This window comes from Lacerta agilis, chromosome 2 (genome assembly GCF_009819535.1).
Source record: "Lacerta agilis isolate rLacAgi1 chromosome 2, rLacAgi1.pri, whole genome shotgun sequence".
NCBI classification, from domain to species: Eukaryota; Metazoa; Chordata; class Lepidosauria; order Squamata; family Lacertidae; genus Lacerta; species Lacerta agilis.
In genome coordinates, this window is record NC_046313.1 from 28416843 (window position 1) to 28435120 (window position 18278).

Sequence of the window (18278 nt, forward strand, 5' to 3'; positions counted from 1 at the left end):
CAGAAGCCAGTCTAATTCTTCTGTGCCAACACTTGCTCTTCTTTATGTTTACTAAGTCTATTTTTAATAACGCCTTCCAGCAATTTATCAAGGGCAAACATTAGGCTAACTGGCCTGTGATTTCCTGGCTCACTGCCCTCACCCCTTTATAAAAATTGGTGCTGCGCTGGCTTACTTCCAGTCATCTGGTAAAGATGCTTATTTTAGTTACAAATCTGTTTTTGCTAGATGCATTTCCAGAGGGAGGTATCCTTGTATTACCATCACAAATGGGTGGAGTCAATGCTAAATGGAAAGGAAGAAAGGAGGAAGAGACCACAAAATTTGAGCTTGAAATTAACAGGCATTAATTGTCACAACTGATCTGCTATGGAGGAGGGAGGTGGGCTCTCCCCCCGCACCCACTGCAATAGAAATATTGCCAGAAGAAAAAAGATATCCACATATTTAATGTTTCAGACACCTTCCCTCAGGTGTGAACATCTTTTTTCCAACCAGATGTCCTGCATAACACCTGGATAAGGCGGGTGCAATCATGGGAGCAGCCAGGATTTTTGTTAGGGGGCAGGACTTTTTTGGGGGAGCAGAACCTCAGTTAGCTATGATTTTTATTTACCTGTATTTAGGGGGTGGAGCAGCCCCTCCCTGCCCATGGGTGTAATTGATGCACTATAAATTGAGTCTGGAAAAAGCCCTAAAGCAGAGTTGGTGTCTTACACAGATGTTCTGTTTTCTCTTAACAATTCAGACCAGGGGGCTGATCTGCTTACGGTAACTTTCTTCAAGGCCTATTAGGTAGGGAAGCAGACTTCCAGACCTCACCATAAGCCCATCCGATTCATACAGGGCTTTCCCAAACTTGAGTCTCCAACTGTTTCTGGATTACAATTCCCACCATCCCTAACCCCGGTCCTGCTAGCTAGGGATGATGGAAGTTGTAGTGCAAAAACAGCTGGAAACCCAAGTTTGGGAAACAAAGGCATTCATTAGTGAGAGGAAGGCCTTGAACTTGACCGCCTGGCCAGCCGAAGGCGAGGGCCTTTTGTCCCCTTTCTCCGATGTCACTCGCGTGTTTCAAAGAGTACACGCATCCCAGGAACAGGATGGCGCCCCCTGACGCGAGGCCCTGAGAAGAATGAGGCGACGTGAGCCTCGGCTGCCGATCTCCCCCGAAGTTGGGGTGGGCGGGGTGGGGGGGAGAGGAAGAAGGAGGTGGTCTGTGCAGCCCTCCCTCCCTGACACCTCCAAGTCTCGCTTTCCTTTTGCGCGTCAGCAGCAGCAGCAACGGCGAGTGAAAACTTGCGAATCCGGCAGGAGCGAAGGTCCCTTTCTGGAGAGCTGCTTCCCTGGCGCGGGGAGAACGCGGCGCCCCTCCGGCTGCTGCTCGCCCGCCCGCACCTGCTGCTCCGCGAAGAGGCTCCGCCGCTGTCTCCTCCTCCCCTCCCTCCGGGCCCCCACCCCCCAGCTCGCCGGTCCCTCCCCCCGAAGCCGGTCGCTGAGGCTGCATTGAGCCGCGGCTCTGGCAAAAGTTTTGAGCGGAGCGCCAGCGCTCAGGAGCCGGCGCAGAGCGACCCCTTGGCGGGGAACTTCCTCGACCCTTTGCCCGGCTGCGATGCGTCCGACGGGGAGCTCCGAGAACTGAAGCCAGCCAGGCAGGTAGGTCTGTGCCGGCGGCTGAGGGGAGGAGGGCTGCCGTCTTTGCGGGTTTCTTCTTCTTCTTTTCCTTTGGTCACGTCGAGGGGCTCGAGCGCGTGGCGGGGAGATCCCTCAGCCGGTTCCAGGGGCACCGAAGGCGCTTTCTCTGGGTTCGCTGAGGGCGGCGGTGTGGAAGGGGGCTCCCCCCACACACCTCTCACTCTCTGCTCCCCGTCAGCCTCGGGTTCCCCACGGTGAACGGAACGGAGCTGAGCACATGCAACAGCCAGCCTCGTCCCTGCCTTGCGCCCCGGGGAGGCGAGGCGACAACGGCCTCGCTCCGGGGCGTCCACATGGCAGCCGAATATAGCGGGACAGCTTTGTCGAGGGCTAAGGGAAGGGACTTCTGGAGAACTCAGTTGGTTAGGACGTGGTGCTGGTAACAGCAAGGTCGCAGGTTCAGTCCCCATATGGGACAGCTGTACATTCCTGCACTGCAGGGTGGGGGGATTGGACTACTCTATGATCCTTGGTGCCCCTTCCAACTCTACAGTTCTATGATTCTGCAACTGTTAAAAGGGGAGCAGCGAGCAGCATCCTCTCCCGAGAGGCCAGGGACACACTTTGACACCACCAAGTATATAGTAAACTTTGGCACAATTTCTAGCCAGCCTGTTAGAATATGCCACGCACCACCCAGTTTGCCTTGATGGCTTGGTAGTCTGTGGTAAGGTTGCCATATTTCATAAAGTAAAAAACCAGGACACCCCGAAAGACATCAATTCTGCCTTTGTAATGTCCTGGGAAATCCGGAGTATAGCCGCCCTTGTCTGTGGACACACAGGTAATCCTTGACCAGATAACCACACACACACACACACACACACACGTGTTAGTCAAGGACTTCCTTAGCTACTTCTTAAGAGCAATACAATTTTTTCTCTCTTCCCAAGAGCAAACAGTATCAGGTATGATTTCCAACTCCCCTTTGATCAACAATGGCTGCAGCAAAACAAGATGACCCCAAATTACTCTGCCAAATGAAGAATGCTTGAAGGTAACCAGGAGTGGTTTCTAGGTGGAAGGGCTGTGAGCTCAGTTCATTCTGGTACTCAAAATTAATTCCCTGGATCTGAATTATTTAATGCTACACTGACTCGACTTGGTGGATCTTGTGGGTTCCCATTAAACAACAACAACCACCAAGCACATCCTGCAAGCCTGAGATCTGCCCAACCCTAAAGTAGATAGTGCCTTGTTCTCTAGTCCACAGTTCATAGCCAAGGGGGGCCGTGGGGGCAGCTGCCCCCCATGATCAATAAAAATACTTAACTAATTCAGGTTCTGCACCCCCTAACAAAAGCCTACCATCCCCCTAATAAAAATCCTGGCTACGCCCATGCCACAGTTTTTTTGATGCCCTGTGCTCTGAAAACCCAAATAGGAGAGTTGCATCAAGTTGCACAGGGAACTTCTGGATTTTGGGAAGAGAAAGTTTGGGGCAGCAGTAGTTGGAGAACACCGCATGGATGAGGAGGCACAAGGGGTTCACAAGCCACATTAAGCCGAGGCATGGAAAGGGCCACTGAGAAAAGGGGCACGTATGCCCACCATGGAGTTGTGCCTATGGCTAGGGGTGTGTGTGTGTGTGTGTGTGTGTATACACACAGTGCATACAATTCCTCTTCTGCCCTGCTTCTCCCCCTCCTTCATGCTGCCCTCTAGTATCACATAACTGGGCCATGTTCTTGTCTCCTGCCCACAGCCTCCTGCAGACACCCAGCCACACAATCAGTCACGTAACACCTAGCAGAACTTGAACCTAATTAATACTAATGGCAATCTGCTATGTGTGCAGGAGAAAAGGTGGCAGAGGGGAGAGTGTGTGTGCCTGTTGAATGGACAAACACATGCCCCGTGTGAACTGTAACTCAAAGGTGAAAAAAACAACTCCAGAGACAACAGCCAATTGGTTAAAAAAATTCTTTTTACTTTATGTATGACTGGGATAGCTCAGTTGGTTAGAGCATGAGACTCTTATGCTCAGGTTGGTGGGTTCGAGCCCCATGTTGGGCAAAAAGATACCTGCATTGCAGGGGGTTGGACTAGATGATGCTTGTGGTCCCTTCAAACTGTATGATTCTAAGGAAGAAACAGACTTGGAACAGCCACTTTTACAATATACAAGGACCCGAGGCACAGGATTGTTTTGTTTCAATGTGTTAATGCACTGTATTGCAAAGTCACAAAACGTGTATATGAAAATCTCTGGTTAATGCGACACACTGCTAAACAACAAACAGATCTGGAAGCCCAGCAGGTACAATGAATACTGAACTTAAGCATGGTTATACCCATCTCTGCAAAAGTGGGGTGAACATTGGAGCACAAGGCGTAAGGGAGAGTAATAATGTATACTGGTCCAGTTACCCATTTAGGCAAATCTGTCCTAAATGCTCGGCATGTGTGGTATAATCCTACATTGGCCACTTGGGGAGGTTAGGAAGGATAAGTAGGATTTCCCCCTATGGATGTTGTTTTTGTTGTTCAAATAGGAGGTGTTAAAAATGGTGCCCAGTGTATAAATGAACTTCTAAAGATTTATATTTAGGAATGGATTGGTTCAGAGTCCACACTACCCTGCTTGGGATTGCTGTTAACGTTATTGCTGTAAACACACCATCTCCTGCAAAACTTACTAAAGTAAGTGCCTATACCAAGAGTAGTGTGTGGCACTCACCAAGGCAGGATAATTGTAGGACACCAGATACTGTATACTAAAAATCCCAAGCAAGCCTGACTTTTGCCTTTCTCTTGCTATGATGGACAGCGTTGGGTTAGCTGCCTTGATTTGGGTACATTGCTGGTTAGGACAGAATTGCAGCCTGTGGGGATCTGGCTCCTCCAGTGTAACTAGTGAGGCAGGAGGTTATAGGAACCAAAAGAGACTTGTAGCAGGAATCGTGGCAGCCTCTTAGTGTGTGCACGAGGAGTAGAAATTGCTTCCTATTGGCTTTCAGTGTTCGTTCTGACCTCTGATCCTTATGTACAAGCCCAGAAGAACAGCAGCGGAGTTTAGGTAACAGTCCCGCTTCTCGCTAGATTCAGTTTCCCTTGTTTGAGTGTGACAACATGTACAGCAAATTCTTGGAAAAGCTGCATTTGAGCAGAGAGTCTCCCTTTAATTAACCTCTTGGTTCTGTATCATGGAATGGAGCATTGATATGACCTTTCTTAAAATGCCTTGCAGGAATATCCCCTCCTTGCTGCATGATATAGTCCTCGGCTCCAACCCCATCCCAGTATGGTCCCATCAGGTGGAACTGACAGCACATTTTGTGACTGTATTTCTGCTTCTGTTCACAGAGGTGGATTTAAAGGAGTGTGACTGGTTCAGTTGCACTGGGAGCAGAGCCTCGGGGACACTGCAGGGGGCGCTGCAACTATGGTGTAGAATGGAATGTGAGAGGAGGGGGGTGCCGCTGAAATTTGAGACCCCCAAAGTCCGCCACTGCTATCCACCTACACCCTTCCAAAATGCAGTAGCAGAAGCAAATTATCAGAAGCAAATTCTTGTAAAGTGATCTTGATTTATGCACTTAAAAGCAATTCAGTTCTTAATGAGAAACCTGCAATTCTCCAAGGATCACTTGTGTAAATTATGTAGAGATTCAAATATTTCAACATGATGTGAACCCAGAAATATGTTAGTGTTTTTTTTTAAGGGATGCCGTGTGCCAGTTTTTAGGGAATTTTAAATATTTGGTGGCAGAAACACATGACACAGAGAACAGTGTGTATAAAGGTCTCGAAGGGCATTTATGGGATGGGACAGGAGGGATACAGAGCACAGACATCCTTGCCTCTTGGCCGCTGAAAATCCCACAAAGATCACTTACAACTTCTAAGTTTTCACAAAGTACTGTCTGCACATTTTCAAACCCCCCCCCCCAATAATGCTGATGACTAGAAACTTCAGTGTTGCTTTTTTAAAGTAAAGCTGAAATTATTGGAAACAGAAAGATGTCTTAACATTCCAGATTCCATTGCAATTGCAGTTATGAAGATTTTCAAATGCACATCCCTTTCCCAGACTCATTCACCCCATCCCTAACTTTACATCCTAATACTGCCTTTCACTCAGTGTGTTAAGACATCCCCATTATCTATCCCCTCCCAACAGTCCTGACCTATTGGATTGTTGAGACCTGATGTGACAATCTCCCATACTCTTTGTCCACTTTACCTTTAGCACATATTTTTCTTGCCCTGTGTATCGAATCCTCTGCTGCTTGGGGCCCAGAATAGATGTTTTCACTGTTTGGCTGTGAACAAAGTGAAAAGTCTATTCTGTGTGTGCCACAAAATGCCCTGGATGTAATTGGAGGACTGTGCGTCATGATATCACCCATACATTTGTCTGATATAATTCAGCTCCTCATGTTGCATGGATGATATGAAAATCCTTTCAGCTTTGTACTTGGTTGGCAGCTGGTGCTTAATTTGTAAAATGATGGCCAGAGTTCAGCCCTATCTGGAAGCCAGGCCCTCTAACCAGGAAAACTTATTCTGTAGCCACCAATGAAAAGGGAGGGACTGGCTAGACTTGTTGAGTTTGTGCATACTCAAGATGCATGAACCCTTCTCTTTGCCTAACCAGAACAAGAAAAAAAGAAAGAAAAAAGCAACCCCTACTAGCACAGTATTTGGTGTGTGCAGGGCTGTGTGTAGACTCCATACACACAGCCCTGCCAGTTTGAGTGAGTTGATTGCATCTTGGGCTGGATTTGAGGGCACAGCCAAGTGGCTGTGAGATTGCTTCACTGAATGCTCAGATCAAGACTAGGGGAAAAGTCTCCTAGTGTTCTACTGCACCGTCATAAATGCTTCATAGTTGGACTGCAATAGTAGAGTAAAATCTCAGCTTGCATTGAAAAATTATGACTGGAGAGTGTAGTGAACCTATTGTTCCATTGTTTCACTGCTTGATGACAAGACTGAACAGATTCACTCAATCCGCATAAGGGCACCCATCCCAGGTTGTGTGATTTGGACCTCAGATTCCAGGATCCAGTACTAGCTTCTCTAGCAGAACCTATCGCTTGGCAAAAACAGGTTCCAACTCAAATTAAATAGCAAATTTGGTTCTTCTGTTATGTCTGCCTGTGGATGTCACCTACTTATTTGGGGATGTTATATACTTCTTGATATAGACCACTGTAAGTCAGGTGGATGTGTTTTTACATGCTTTCAGGAGGCAACAATTTCTGGAAAACATTCCGGCAGGGCTTTGCGTTAAGCTGCCAATACAAATGGATTGAAATCTGCCTTCATTCATTTGCAGCGTTTCTATTCTGTGTTTTCCCCAAGGAGCACAAGAAGGGGTCTACATAATTCCACCCTCCCAGGTTATCCTCAAAACAACCCTTTGAGCTAAGTTAGCTTCAGTTTGTGTGACTGGCTGAGTGAGTGGGGATTGGAACCTGGATCTCTATCTCTTCCTTTCCTAGTCCAACCCTCTAACCACTACACCACACACTGGCCTATCAGCTTCTGAATGGAAAAATGTCTTCTGGGGCTGAGCCTGCAAGAGGCGCGGTATGTAGTCTTTTGCAAACCCTGTAGTTCTGCCTGCACATGTGCTTCTTGGCATCAGTGCTTGCCCGCTAAGTGGCAGATAGCTAGGCACTCTTGAGTGTTGTTCCTTGCACCACAAGGGCCATGGTGGTGGGTGGGTGAGTGCTGAGCTATGACCACTTGGTTCTGTGGGGATATTTGCAGCGATGGGAGGCCCTTTAGGTTCAGTCTCAGCCTCTCCACTGTGCCCTTTGTGCCTCTGCTCCGAGCTGGGCTGTGTCAACAGAGTGATTGCAAAGTATCCTGTTTGAACAAGTCTTACTATGAGACCTTGCAAGTTGGGAAGTTGCCTGGTGCATCAGAATAACAACTGCTCCAATCTTGCCCCCTTCAGTTGGGTGTGTGTCTTGTCACCAGCCCCCAAGCAGAGGGCAGCCAGGTGATGGGTCAAGTTGCATGCTGGGAGGATAAAATGATCCTCTGCTGCCTTTTCTGTGTCTTGCAGGCTCACAGTTTGGGTGTTTGCTTAGAAAAGGATTCAACAGTCGCCTAACATGGACTCAATTGGTCTGTGCATGAGCACACACAGATGTATCTATTTCAGAGGCACTGTGTCCAGATGTGCAATGGTAGCAGCAGCAGCAGCAGCAAGCCCCCTTGCCACTAGCCTCTTCCCTTGGCAAAGCAGCAGCAAAGCTTCCCGTGGAGCCAGTGAGTTATCGATTCCACGTAGAGTTAGCAAAGCAAAGAGAAAATGGGCTAGAGTTTAAATATTCGGCCTCAAACAATGTGACAATGAGCCCAGACAGCTGCCAGAAGAAGAACCACACAGACATCCTTCTGCAGTTCATGTAGCTGTAGCAAATGCTCTCTGCAGGATACCTGGGCTGAAAAGCCTTCGGCCATGTCCTCCATAAAAGGCTCTCCAGCGGCTGTGATGGCCATTCACCATACTTAACAGGCTGCCAGTGGGAAGGCACAGTTGGCTCTTCAGAAGGCTGTGCCAGCTCTTCAGCCTGAGTTGATGGAATTTGAAAGAGATTACCTGCACAGAGTACCAAGCCCTTCGTAAACCCCACCTTGCACAGGGCTTCACAAGTCCTGGCAGTCAGGTGATGAGCAGGATTTGGGAAACCCAGTTTACTGCACTGCATCAGGGCTTGCAAAGTGCAAGCCTTTGCCTTTGCCCACATGGTTTGATTTCAAACCACACAGGCAAAAAAAAAAAAAAAAAAAAAAAGCAACCCGATTACTCAATGTCATTATGGCATCAGGTGGCTGACAGAGGAGCAGCTCCAACTACCTGTCAAACCTGGCCTGCAGAGAATAAGGATCTGGCCTGCTAACCATATCCAGTTCCCCACCCTTGCCTTATTGCACTATACTGGTATGTGAGACTAGAAGGGCATTGATTTTGGCATTACAGGAAGTGGTAAATTGTGGCGGTAGCGACACATTTTTGCTTTGCCCTCTGTGTGGTTCACAGGTGTTGTTCTTGCACTGTGGGATGAAGTCAGGGATTCCGTGCTGCAAGGCAGAAGATGGTCTGTCTCAGCAGATCCGTGTCTAGAGATCTAACTGGTGACAGGCGTCTTTCATCTGAAAAAGGCCACACAGCCTTTTTTGCAGCTGGCATGTCCTCTCATGGGTCAAGGATGGCTAATCTTGGACCCTTCAGGTGTTGCTAAACTACAATTCCCCCCTCTCCTGACCATGGGCCATGCTTGCTGGGGTTGATGGGAGTTGCTCCCTTTCTAGTATAAACTGCTGACCATCTCCCTTTATCCGCTTTCCTTTACATCAGACAGTCTGTGTTCCTGTGTGGGATAAAGTGACCAATGGGGCAGGAGGCAGCACTCTGGCGGACTTTGCCTCCTCCATTTCAGTCATGGGTGGGAAACTCCCAGCTCCCATCAGCCCCAGTTAGCATGTACAGTGGTCAAGGGGATGATGGGATTTGTAGTCCAGCAGCAGTTAGCCAAAATAGGGAGTGTCGCCTGCCTGCCTGCGTTTGCTATCTTGCCAAACTGTCCTTTGATCACCCTGCTTGGCAGGGGGTTGGACTGGATGGCCCTTGTGGTCTCTTCCAACTCTATGATTCATTTTATTCCTTTCTCTCCAGTTGGCTGCTGTTGTTTTCTTACCTCCCAAGGCCAGGAAGCGTCTCATCACATTTTACAATACAAGGTGCTGTGTGAGGATTATCAGTAATACTGAGGAAGCTCTTTTCATTCCTCTGCCTCATAGTAGGGGTTCTGGATACTCGTGGAGATGAGCTGTTGAAATCAAGAGCTCACCTATTCCTAAAGAGTCATTTTACGCTACAGTACCATTTTCTACATTAGAGTGTAAACACTTATAAAGGTGTCTGAAGTTTTCTTCGGCCTATTTTTATATTAAAACAGAAACAAACAAACCCCTGCACCCTCACATCTGAGTAATGTAGAAATGTCATCCTCTATAGCTGTTTCACAGCTAAATACAAGAAAAGTGCTGTGGAAATCGAATTACTCCGGCTGGCCGTTTGTGACATCAGAGTTGTCCCAGCTAATCAGATACTTCTCATCATCATCGCTATGATTTAGTCCATTATTGTTTCTACAGCCAAAGCTGATGATGGTGAGGACAGCAGAGGGTAATGAAGATCAAAATTAAGATGCAGAAGCAGAGCCATGAGGCCTTTGGTCTGTGGGTGTGCGCACTCATAGGACCAAAATAGCGGGACAATGGCAGAGGCGCAAGTGGGTGATGGATCTAATGACTCTCCCCCTAAGACCGGCTGAAGCCACCTGATCCCCAGTGGGAAATGGGGTGTTAGTGAGTGGCAGAGCCAGCCTTACACGTTGTTGGCATCACATCAGTTCCTGCCTCAGACATCCCCTCCCTTGCCAAGCACTGAAGCCCCTGCTGCGTTGGATTGTAGCTTCAAGGTTTGTGCCATTAACGCACTAGGGGCTAATCCTTTTGTGTTTTAACAAGAGAGCTGCTTCCCCCTTCCTCCTCTCCCCACAGCCTCTCTCTTGAGCAATCAAGGGATTGGGTGGGCGAAGGCGTATGTGTGTGTGTGTGAGAGAGAGAGAGAGTGGGGGGGGTAGGGTAGGATCAGAGCAGCTCTGGTGCTTGTTTGCTGAGAGAAGAGTCTGGAAGAGAGAATGTACCGCATTACATTCCCAGCATGGGTGATGCTGCAGCGCATCTATCTTTCACCAGGCACAGGAGTTTTTCTTTTCCCAGGCACAATTACATATTTTATTTTTTTACAGAAGCACTATTTCTTCTTCTTCTCCTCCTCCTCCTCCTCCTCCTCTTTTTCAAGAGACAATCCCACCCACCTCTTGGAATTCAAGACCCACTCATGCAGTCCTACTGCAAAAGCCTGAAGCATATGCACAGTTTGCAGCACAGAGATGAAAATATAAAATCATCGGAAACAGTGGTGTCTTTCCCATAGATTGGCCATAGAACTGGCGTTGTTCTGAAAAGAAGGACTAATGGTGTCTTCCTGTGTGCACTTACTTATGTACAAGTAAGCACTATCGAACTTCAGAGTTAACTTGCATAGGATTCGGCTGTACTTGCGCTTTAAACTAGCGTACAATGAAATCCTGGGTCACAGAGCTATGATGCTCTTCTGAATAAGGAAAATAAATAAGCTTAACACAACCAGGCACCTGATAGTTCTGTCAATAGAATTATAGCATCCAACATGTAGGAAATATACCCGCACTCGAACTGTGTCTGCTTTGCACATTGTTTGAAGAACTACGAGTGTTTCCAGATGAAAGCTTACTGTTGCAAACTGATCATTCAGATATTGCAAACGGGTTACTGGCAGCAGGTTGTCGTTTTTAAAACTTGTCAGTTTTTTTGCATGGAAAGGGTAAGTGTGGAGAAAAGACAAGGTGTGATTTTGATATCAACAATGTTCTCCAGATGCCGGGGAAACCCCCCAAACGTGTGTGTGATGAGCACCAATCCTACCCCCCCCCAAAAAAAATCCACCTGGAAGCAGCCTCTGCTACCCAGAGGTGACAAAGAACAACCACATTAATGGAATTCAGTTGACAAATTTAAATGAGTCACCTGGACCAGGTGACATTCACTGAATAATTCTTAAAGAACTCAAAATGTGAAGTTGTTCATCTTCAAGGTGATTCTAAACCAAAATGACCATCGTACCACAGGGTTAATAGCTAGTGGAATGCTAATTTATAAAAAGGATCTTTCAGGGTACAGACTCAGGAAATTACATTTCTATCAGCCTAGCTAGCTGACCCAGGCAAATTGGTGGAAGTAGCATTATTAAAGCTAGAACTATTAAACGTGTAGCCTTGGAAGAAACAGCATTAAATCAAGCTTTAAGCATTCTTTGGTCAGGGTTCAGAAGTCAACAAAGATATAGACTGGTGTGAAATGGTTGATATTATGGAGATTTTTAAAGCTTTTGACTATTAAAAGGTTCCTAAACAGCAAAACATGATAATATTAAATGTAAAAGCAAAATGATGCCCACTGGAACAAAAATATAATAACAATCCTAAATTCCCCAGCTGATAGTGAATTTGCTGTAACTCCTCAGGAAAAAGATATTGAGTTCACAGTAGGAAATTCATTGAACTGTCAGCCCAGTGTGCTGTGGCAGTAAAAAAAAAAAAGTACAGTATTATGAATTATTATTAGGAAAGGGACAAAGAATAAAGCAGCAAATTTATTTATGGCATGTTCAATTTTGATCTCTGCATCTTAAAGGGATGACCACAGTACTAGGAAAGGTACAGAAAAAAGGCAATTAAAACGATAATTTTCCTTAAATAGAAAGCGTAAAAAGATTAATGCATTTGGGTTTAGAAAAAAGGTGTCAAAAGTAAGAGGTGAAATTACGTGTATAGAGACAGTGAATGGGGAGGCATTGTCTTCCTCATAATACTAGAACTCAGGATTCATCCAATGAATGTTGGGTGGCAGTAGAATCAGGACAGACAAATGAAGTAAGGCACGATTAAGGCTGGAATTAACATCGAACAAGAGTCTTCATTTGGTTGTTTTCTGTGGCAAGGTGCCCTCTCGGTTGTTGTTTGTAAAATGTGCTTCTGCAAAGCATGTAGATCCCCTGAGGATCCTGATACCTCCTTTTTGTTTCTCAGTATCCCTATTATAGCTGTAATCCTGGCAGCACCCACCCGCTCAATTCACTATTAGAAGGAGCCATAAAGAAGGCATAGCTGGCACTGAAAAGAGCAGTCCTTGGTCTCATTATTATCTGCACTAATGTATAATAATCCAAAATGTGCAGCATTACTTTATCATGCTCCACTTCTCACCCCGCACCTTGCAAGTGGCAGCCAATTGAGTGGGAGGAGCAGGGAAACTGATGAGTGTGGTTTTATCGCACATTACACAGCCCCTGTATTATGGAAATTATAAGGGAGAACGGAGAAGATGCAGGGCTGCTACAACATCCTCCACATCCTCCCAACCTTAGTTATGGATTTTATTTAAGCTTTTGTTTTTCAAGCCAATTTATATATTCATAGAGAAAGGGTCTATCCAGAACTACCCTTTCCTGGGACCTTAGGGTGAAGAGCAGGTACCTGTAAATAATAACAATGGAGGGGGGCCACCTTCACCATTCTGCCTGTGAGCTTTTGTTGAGCACTTTGAGATTAGAGTTTGAGATAAGGGATGCGGGTACCGCTGTGGGTTAAACCACTGAGCCTAGGGCTTGCCGATCAGAAGGTCGGCGGTTTGAATCCCCGCGACGGGGTGAGCTCCCGTTGCTTGGTCCCTGCTCCTGCCCACCTAGCAGTTCTAAAGCACGTCGAAGTGCAAGTAGATAAATAGGTACCGCTCTGGTGGGAAGGTAAACGGTATTTCTGTGCGCTGCTCTGGTTCGCCGGAAGCAGCTTAGTCATGCTGGCCACATGACCCGGAAGCAGTATGCCGGCTCCCTCGGCCAATAAAGTGAGATGAGCGCCACAACCCCAGAGTCTGCGACTGGACCTAATGGTCAGGGGTCCCTTTACCTTTACCTTTGAGATAAGAGTACTGGTCTATCGAAGCAAAGCAATGCTTAAGATTCTTAGCAGGATTCAGACAGAACATTTCAGGCTCCCTCCAATCCTTTCCCCAAGGCCATTCCCCCCTGTACTCTGGACCAATTGTTCTGTTTGCTGCAGGGAGGTTCCTCTGGAAAGATGGGGCACTGCATTTTGAAGATTGCCTGCCCTGTGTTTTCAAAGGGATGTTTATACTGCTGTCCTTCCCAAGTTAATAAGTCCACTGCACATTGTACACAGGCAGTCTCAGGACCAGAGAAATAAAAGGTGTCGTTGTTACCTGGATTTCCTCCAGGACAGCTGGGCTAGGGTTTTATTTACTGAATTGCCAGAAAGCCAAAGGCCAAGAAAGACCAACCCTGCAGGACGGGGCCAAGTGCATCTCTGATACCCATATCCAAGCAAACAAGGGAATGTACCTGCCCAGGTAGAGTCTCCAGGAGAGGGATGCTTCCCATGCGCATTTCCTGCCACTGTATCAGTGGAAGTGCCATGGCTTCCAAGCCGTAGAGGAATCTCTGCGCAACAACATATGCATTAAGCAGGCATCCATTCCTGGGTCCTTTTCTTCAAATTGTGAATAGTGCCAGCCAGGGACGGGAGTAGACAGCTGTCTTGTAGCAACTGAGATTGAAGGTGATAAGGATTTTATTTTATTTACTCCTCAATAAATTTATGCAGCAATGCTACATTACTTCAATAAATTTCAGTTATGCCCTTTGTCATAAACAACCTCCGAGTGGTTTACACAAATAAATGCATTTATTGGTTGTTATCGCATATATATTCCACCTTTCCTCCAAGGAACTCAAGGTGGCAAGCATGATTCTCACATCCTCAGAACAACCATGGAGGTAGGTTAGGCTTGGGGATGATGACCGTCCCAAGTTCACTCAGTAGCTTCATGGCTAAGTGGGGTTTTGAAGCCTGGATTCCCAAGTCCTACTCTGACACTCTAACCACTACACTGGCTCAAAATCTATAAACAACTATAAACAATTACATATTATAACCAGTAAAGGTAAAGGGACCCCTGACCATTAGGTCCAGTCGTGGACGACTCTGGGGTTGCGGCGCTCATCTCGCTTTATTGGCCAAGGGAGCCGGCATACAGCTTCTGGGTCATGTGGCCCACATGGCGAACCAGAGCAGCACATGGAAATGCCGTTTACCTTCCTGCCGAAGCGGTACCTGTTTATCTACTTGCACTTTGATGTGCTTTCAAACTGCTAGGCTGGAAGGAGCAGGGACCGAGCAATGGGAACTCACCCCATCGCGGGGATTTGAACCGCCGACCTTCTGATCAGCAAGCCCTAGGCTCAGTGGTTTAGACCACAGCGCCACCCGCATCCCATTATTAAAACCAGTATTAGAATCCAAATCAAGCCAACAGCAGAAAAGCAGCCTCCCATTACAAATGGGGGACAGATCCTTCATAGCTGCCATAGCACCCAGCAGATTGTGTAGAATACAAATGAATTTGGTCATGGGGGAATGGGGTCACTGGTGTGGGGAGCAAGATCCTATTACTTCAACAGATCCCAATCATTCCCTCATGCAGTGAACATACTGCTGTCTTTTTGGGTTCAGCCCAGCTCTTTCTGCAGTTATGGCTCTATACACCATCAGCTGCTTTCAAATAAATGGGTCTTCTAGCCTTCCTCTTCTAGCTTCCACACTTTTGACTGCCCAGATTTATTTGGCTGATGCAATGGATGCTATGGCCTATAATCTCCTTAGGGCAGGGCCTCAAATTAGGAGTTCTGATGCCCTACAGTTAGGGATGGGGAAGAAATTCGATTCAGTTTGCATTTAAAAGCAGATCACCCTGAGTCACACTTTCAGAATCAACGTGAAAACCAAAAGACAGCCAGCATCCATCAAAATTTGCACTTCTCTGAATTTTGCAATGAAGTTCTCCAACCAAGTAATGTGCACAAAAATGCATGTAGTAGGGCAAAGCATGCATAAAAATGCACATATTAGTGAACATAATGTACGAAAGTGCATTGTATTGGAGAACACAGCTATTAGGCAAAATCACATACAAAAATGTGCATATTAGGAGAAATGCTGATGAATTTTCATTAGGACTTGGTTTGTTTGTTTTAATGCAGACCAATGTGGAAATGTGGAGAAGTGAATTTAAGATTGGAAATAATGAGAACGTGAGAGGAAATAATGGGCAGATTCCCGCTGCCTACATTTGCCAAATAAATTCTTCAGCATCTCCAGTCTGATCCTATATTAGCAGCTGGTGAGCAGTGCGTTTGTGAGATGAGAAGAGAGGGATATCTTCATCATTTGTGGAGGACAAAGCAGAAATAGGAAGAATGAAGAGCTCAGCTGAAATCTTAGGGGGCTCAGGGATCCTGCAGTGGCCTGGCCTACTAGGCTGAAGGTGTCTTCAGGGCAACTCCATCCATTTTCCAAAGCCCGAGAGCTGTGCACAGAGTACTCTTTACATGGGATTCTGTGAAAAGTTAGCTTAGAGTGTTGTCTAAAATTCAGGCAAGGACTTCCCCCATCCTATGGCATTTTTTCTAGGTAATATATTTAGGGTATTTCCCCCCCCCCCGTCCTCTGAAATGGTAACAACGAACAGTCAGATGGGATGGGCTTGTGTTTAAAAGGCAGCAAGGAAATTTTATCTGGGAGAGGATTAACAGATAGGTTCTGTTTTCACAGTTAGGGTCTAACTCATCATCAGGTCTAGGTAATTTTCTCCCAGTTCGTATTGGCTAACGGACCTGAGGCCCGGTGGTATGTGCACAGTGACTTGCCTGACCTATCAAGGTTATTTGTTGTTGTCCTACGCACACTCCCTGGCCCCTTATCTTGCGACACATTGGTAGTATGTTTGATAGAGATGAATAAGTTGTTGCTTACAGTCACAAAGGCCCAAGGTTATTTTGCAGAGGTTTTTAGCTTAGGATCATGATTCAATACTTGTGCCTCTGGTCTATTTGCACAAGAAGGGAATCCCAGGGTGCTTGAGCCACACCCCAATGTGCACAATTGCACACTATTGTTGCCAATGAGAGGGAATTGTTATTTTTTTAAATGGGAAAGGATGGAGAAGTGCAAGAGGGGTGAGTGCCCAGCAGGACACAGGTAGGACGAGGTGGATGAACTGCTTTCATTTGCCCTCTGCCACAAGCCTTAGGATTGCAGCCTTGGACTTCCGATGTGATTTATACAGGAACTCAGCAGTAAGTTATTGGACATGCACTGATTGTGGACATTTTGCAGGCATCAACAATGCTGAAAGCAGGATTGCGTATAACTGCCTCACCGTGAGCACAAATCATAATGAATGCACAATAGAAGACATCTGAAGGGTCTCTAATACATCTGCTGTTCTGTCCACAGATGGCTGGGTATCATCACTAGTTCAGTTCTGTGTATCACATAGGAGAGTTAGCCTCAAACTTTTTTTATGAACATGAAAAGTAAACTGGGGAGTGGGGCACACCAGGACATTTGAGTAGGTTTCCCAGATCACAGCCTGGAGATCCATATGACAGAGCTCTGGAATGTGATCTGGCCAGCCTGGATAGGAGTTACTAAGTCACAAAAGAACAACACTGACAACACTATAGAAATACAATGGATTATTATGGACTACCATGAGCCTCCCCATTTATCACCCTTGCCACCCAAAACATGATGGATTAGCCTACCTTGGACCAATTTAGTTTTTGCCAGTGTTGGCTGAGTTGTCAAAGTTAGGCAGTGGGCAAAAGAGAGACACCATCTCTCTCTGAAAGCAGATTCTGGTGGCCTTCTGAAAACAATCCTGCTGTAGTGATGTATCCTTACACTCATCAGTCATCTTCTTAAGCAACTAAATTTCAAGCACTTGCTTCACCTCTATCTCCTGTCTGATATGTCAGAACCCAGAGAACTCCCTCTGGTGTTAGGCATGTAGGTCAAAACTGTCTCCAGATGGCTCTGCAAAGCCAGCTTGGGGCTAACAGTATGAAGCCAGCTGGGTCAGGGATATCAAATCTAGTACTGGAGGAATAGGTGGCCCTAGGAGCCTAAGAGGAAGGGGGAAAGACAGAGATACCTGTTGGTTTAATGCTTGCAATCAGATTTCTTTTGTAATTATGGGTATTGTTTGGGGGCAATCCAAGAGGCCCAGGTCCCAGGTCTTTTTTTTACCTGTCCTGGATCTCCTTTCCCTTTCTGCCTCGTCTTCTTTTTAAACTTTAAAACAATATTTTATGCAAATTTTATGCATTGGCCTGTGCCCCCCAAGTCCTTTAAGTACTTTGCAATACTCTTGTTGGTAACGCTCTCCCATCTTCCTTTGGCAGTGGACAGTGTGAGCATGCCCTGTTGTTGCATATGTTGCAAAGCATCCTGGGAATCTCCCAATAACTGACGATACCCCTAAGCTATTTATTTATGTAAAGCTCATAACTTACTCTCTATACAGCTATCCTCCTGCTTCTTGGCTTACATTTCTCTAGAACTGGAGTCTGTTTCTTTGTGAGGCAGATGACCAGTGTTAGAGCTCCATGTATAGTGTTGCAACATTCCAGGCTAAAAGTGACCAAGACTTGTGTAACAGTGGGCAGATCTGCCAGTTAGGGCAGCCCCCAAATTTCCTGGAGCCGTTTTCACAAGGAAAACACCAAGAGAGGCCTAGAGATCTTTAAAAAAACAACAAATTTTCATCTTCGGACAGGGGTGTATCTGAATTTCTCAAGTAGCAGCAGATTCAGCATAAATATATACTCAACCTTCCCATTCTGGAAGGAGAACTGATGCAGTCTCTCTTCTTTACTGGCAACGACACAAGCTAAGATTGAGGATGATACTGCGTTTTCATTTAGAATACTCTTGTTATTGGCACTGAAGGTTCTTCTGCAATACAAAAGCATCGCTGTGTTTCTGGAGTTTATCACAGCTGCAGCAATTTCTGAAAGCAAAAAAGGCTCCCATCTCCCAAATAAAGTTTAATAATAATTATCTAAGGAAATTTAAGATGGAGGGTAAGGG

The 18278-nt window shown here is 46.2% G+C and overlaps 1 protein-coding gene across 1 annotated transcript in view; it reads left to right on the forward strand.

Moving 5' to 3' along the window:
- The first annotated feature begins 1476 nt into the window (after window positions 1–1476).
- The window catches only part of GCGR (glucagon receptor), a 39658-nt gene continuing 22856 nt past the window's right edge, over window positions 1477–18278 (forward strand). Inside the window, exon 1 of the mRNA XM_033139086.1 lies at window positions 1477–1656. The gene's annotated coding sequence lies outside the window, so the exon portion shown is untranslated. The remainder of the gene's footprint in view (window positions 1657–18278) is intronic.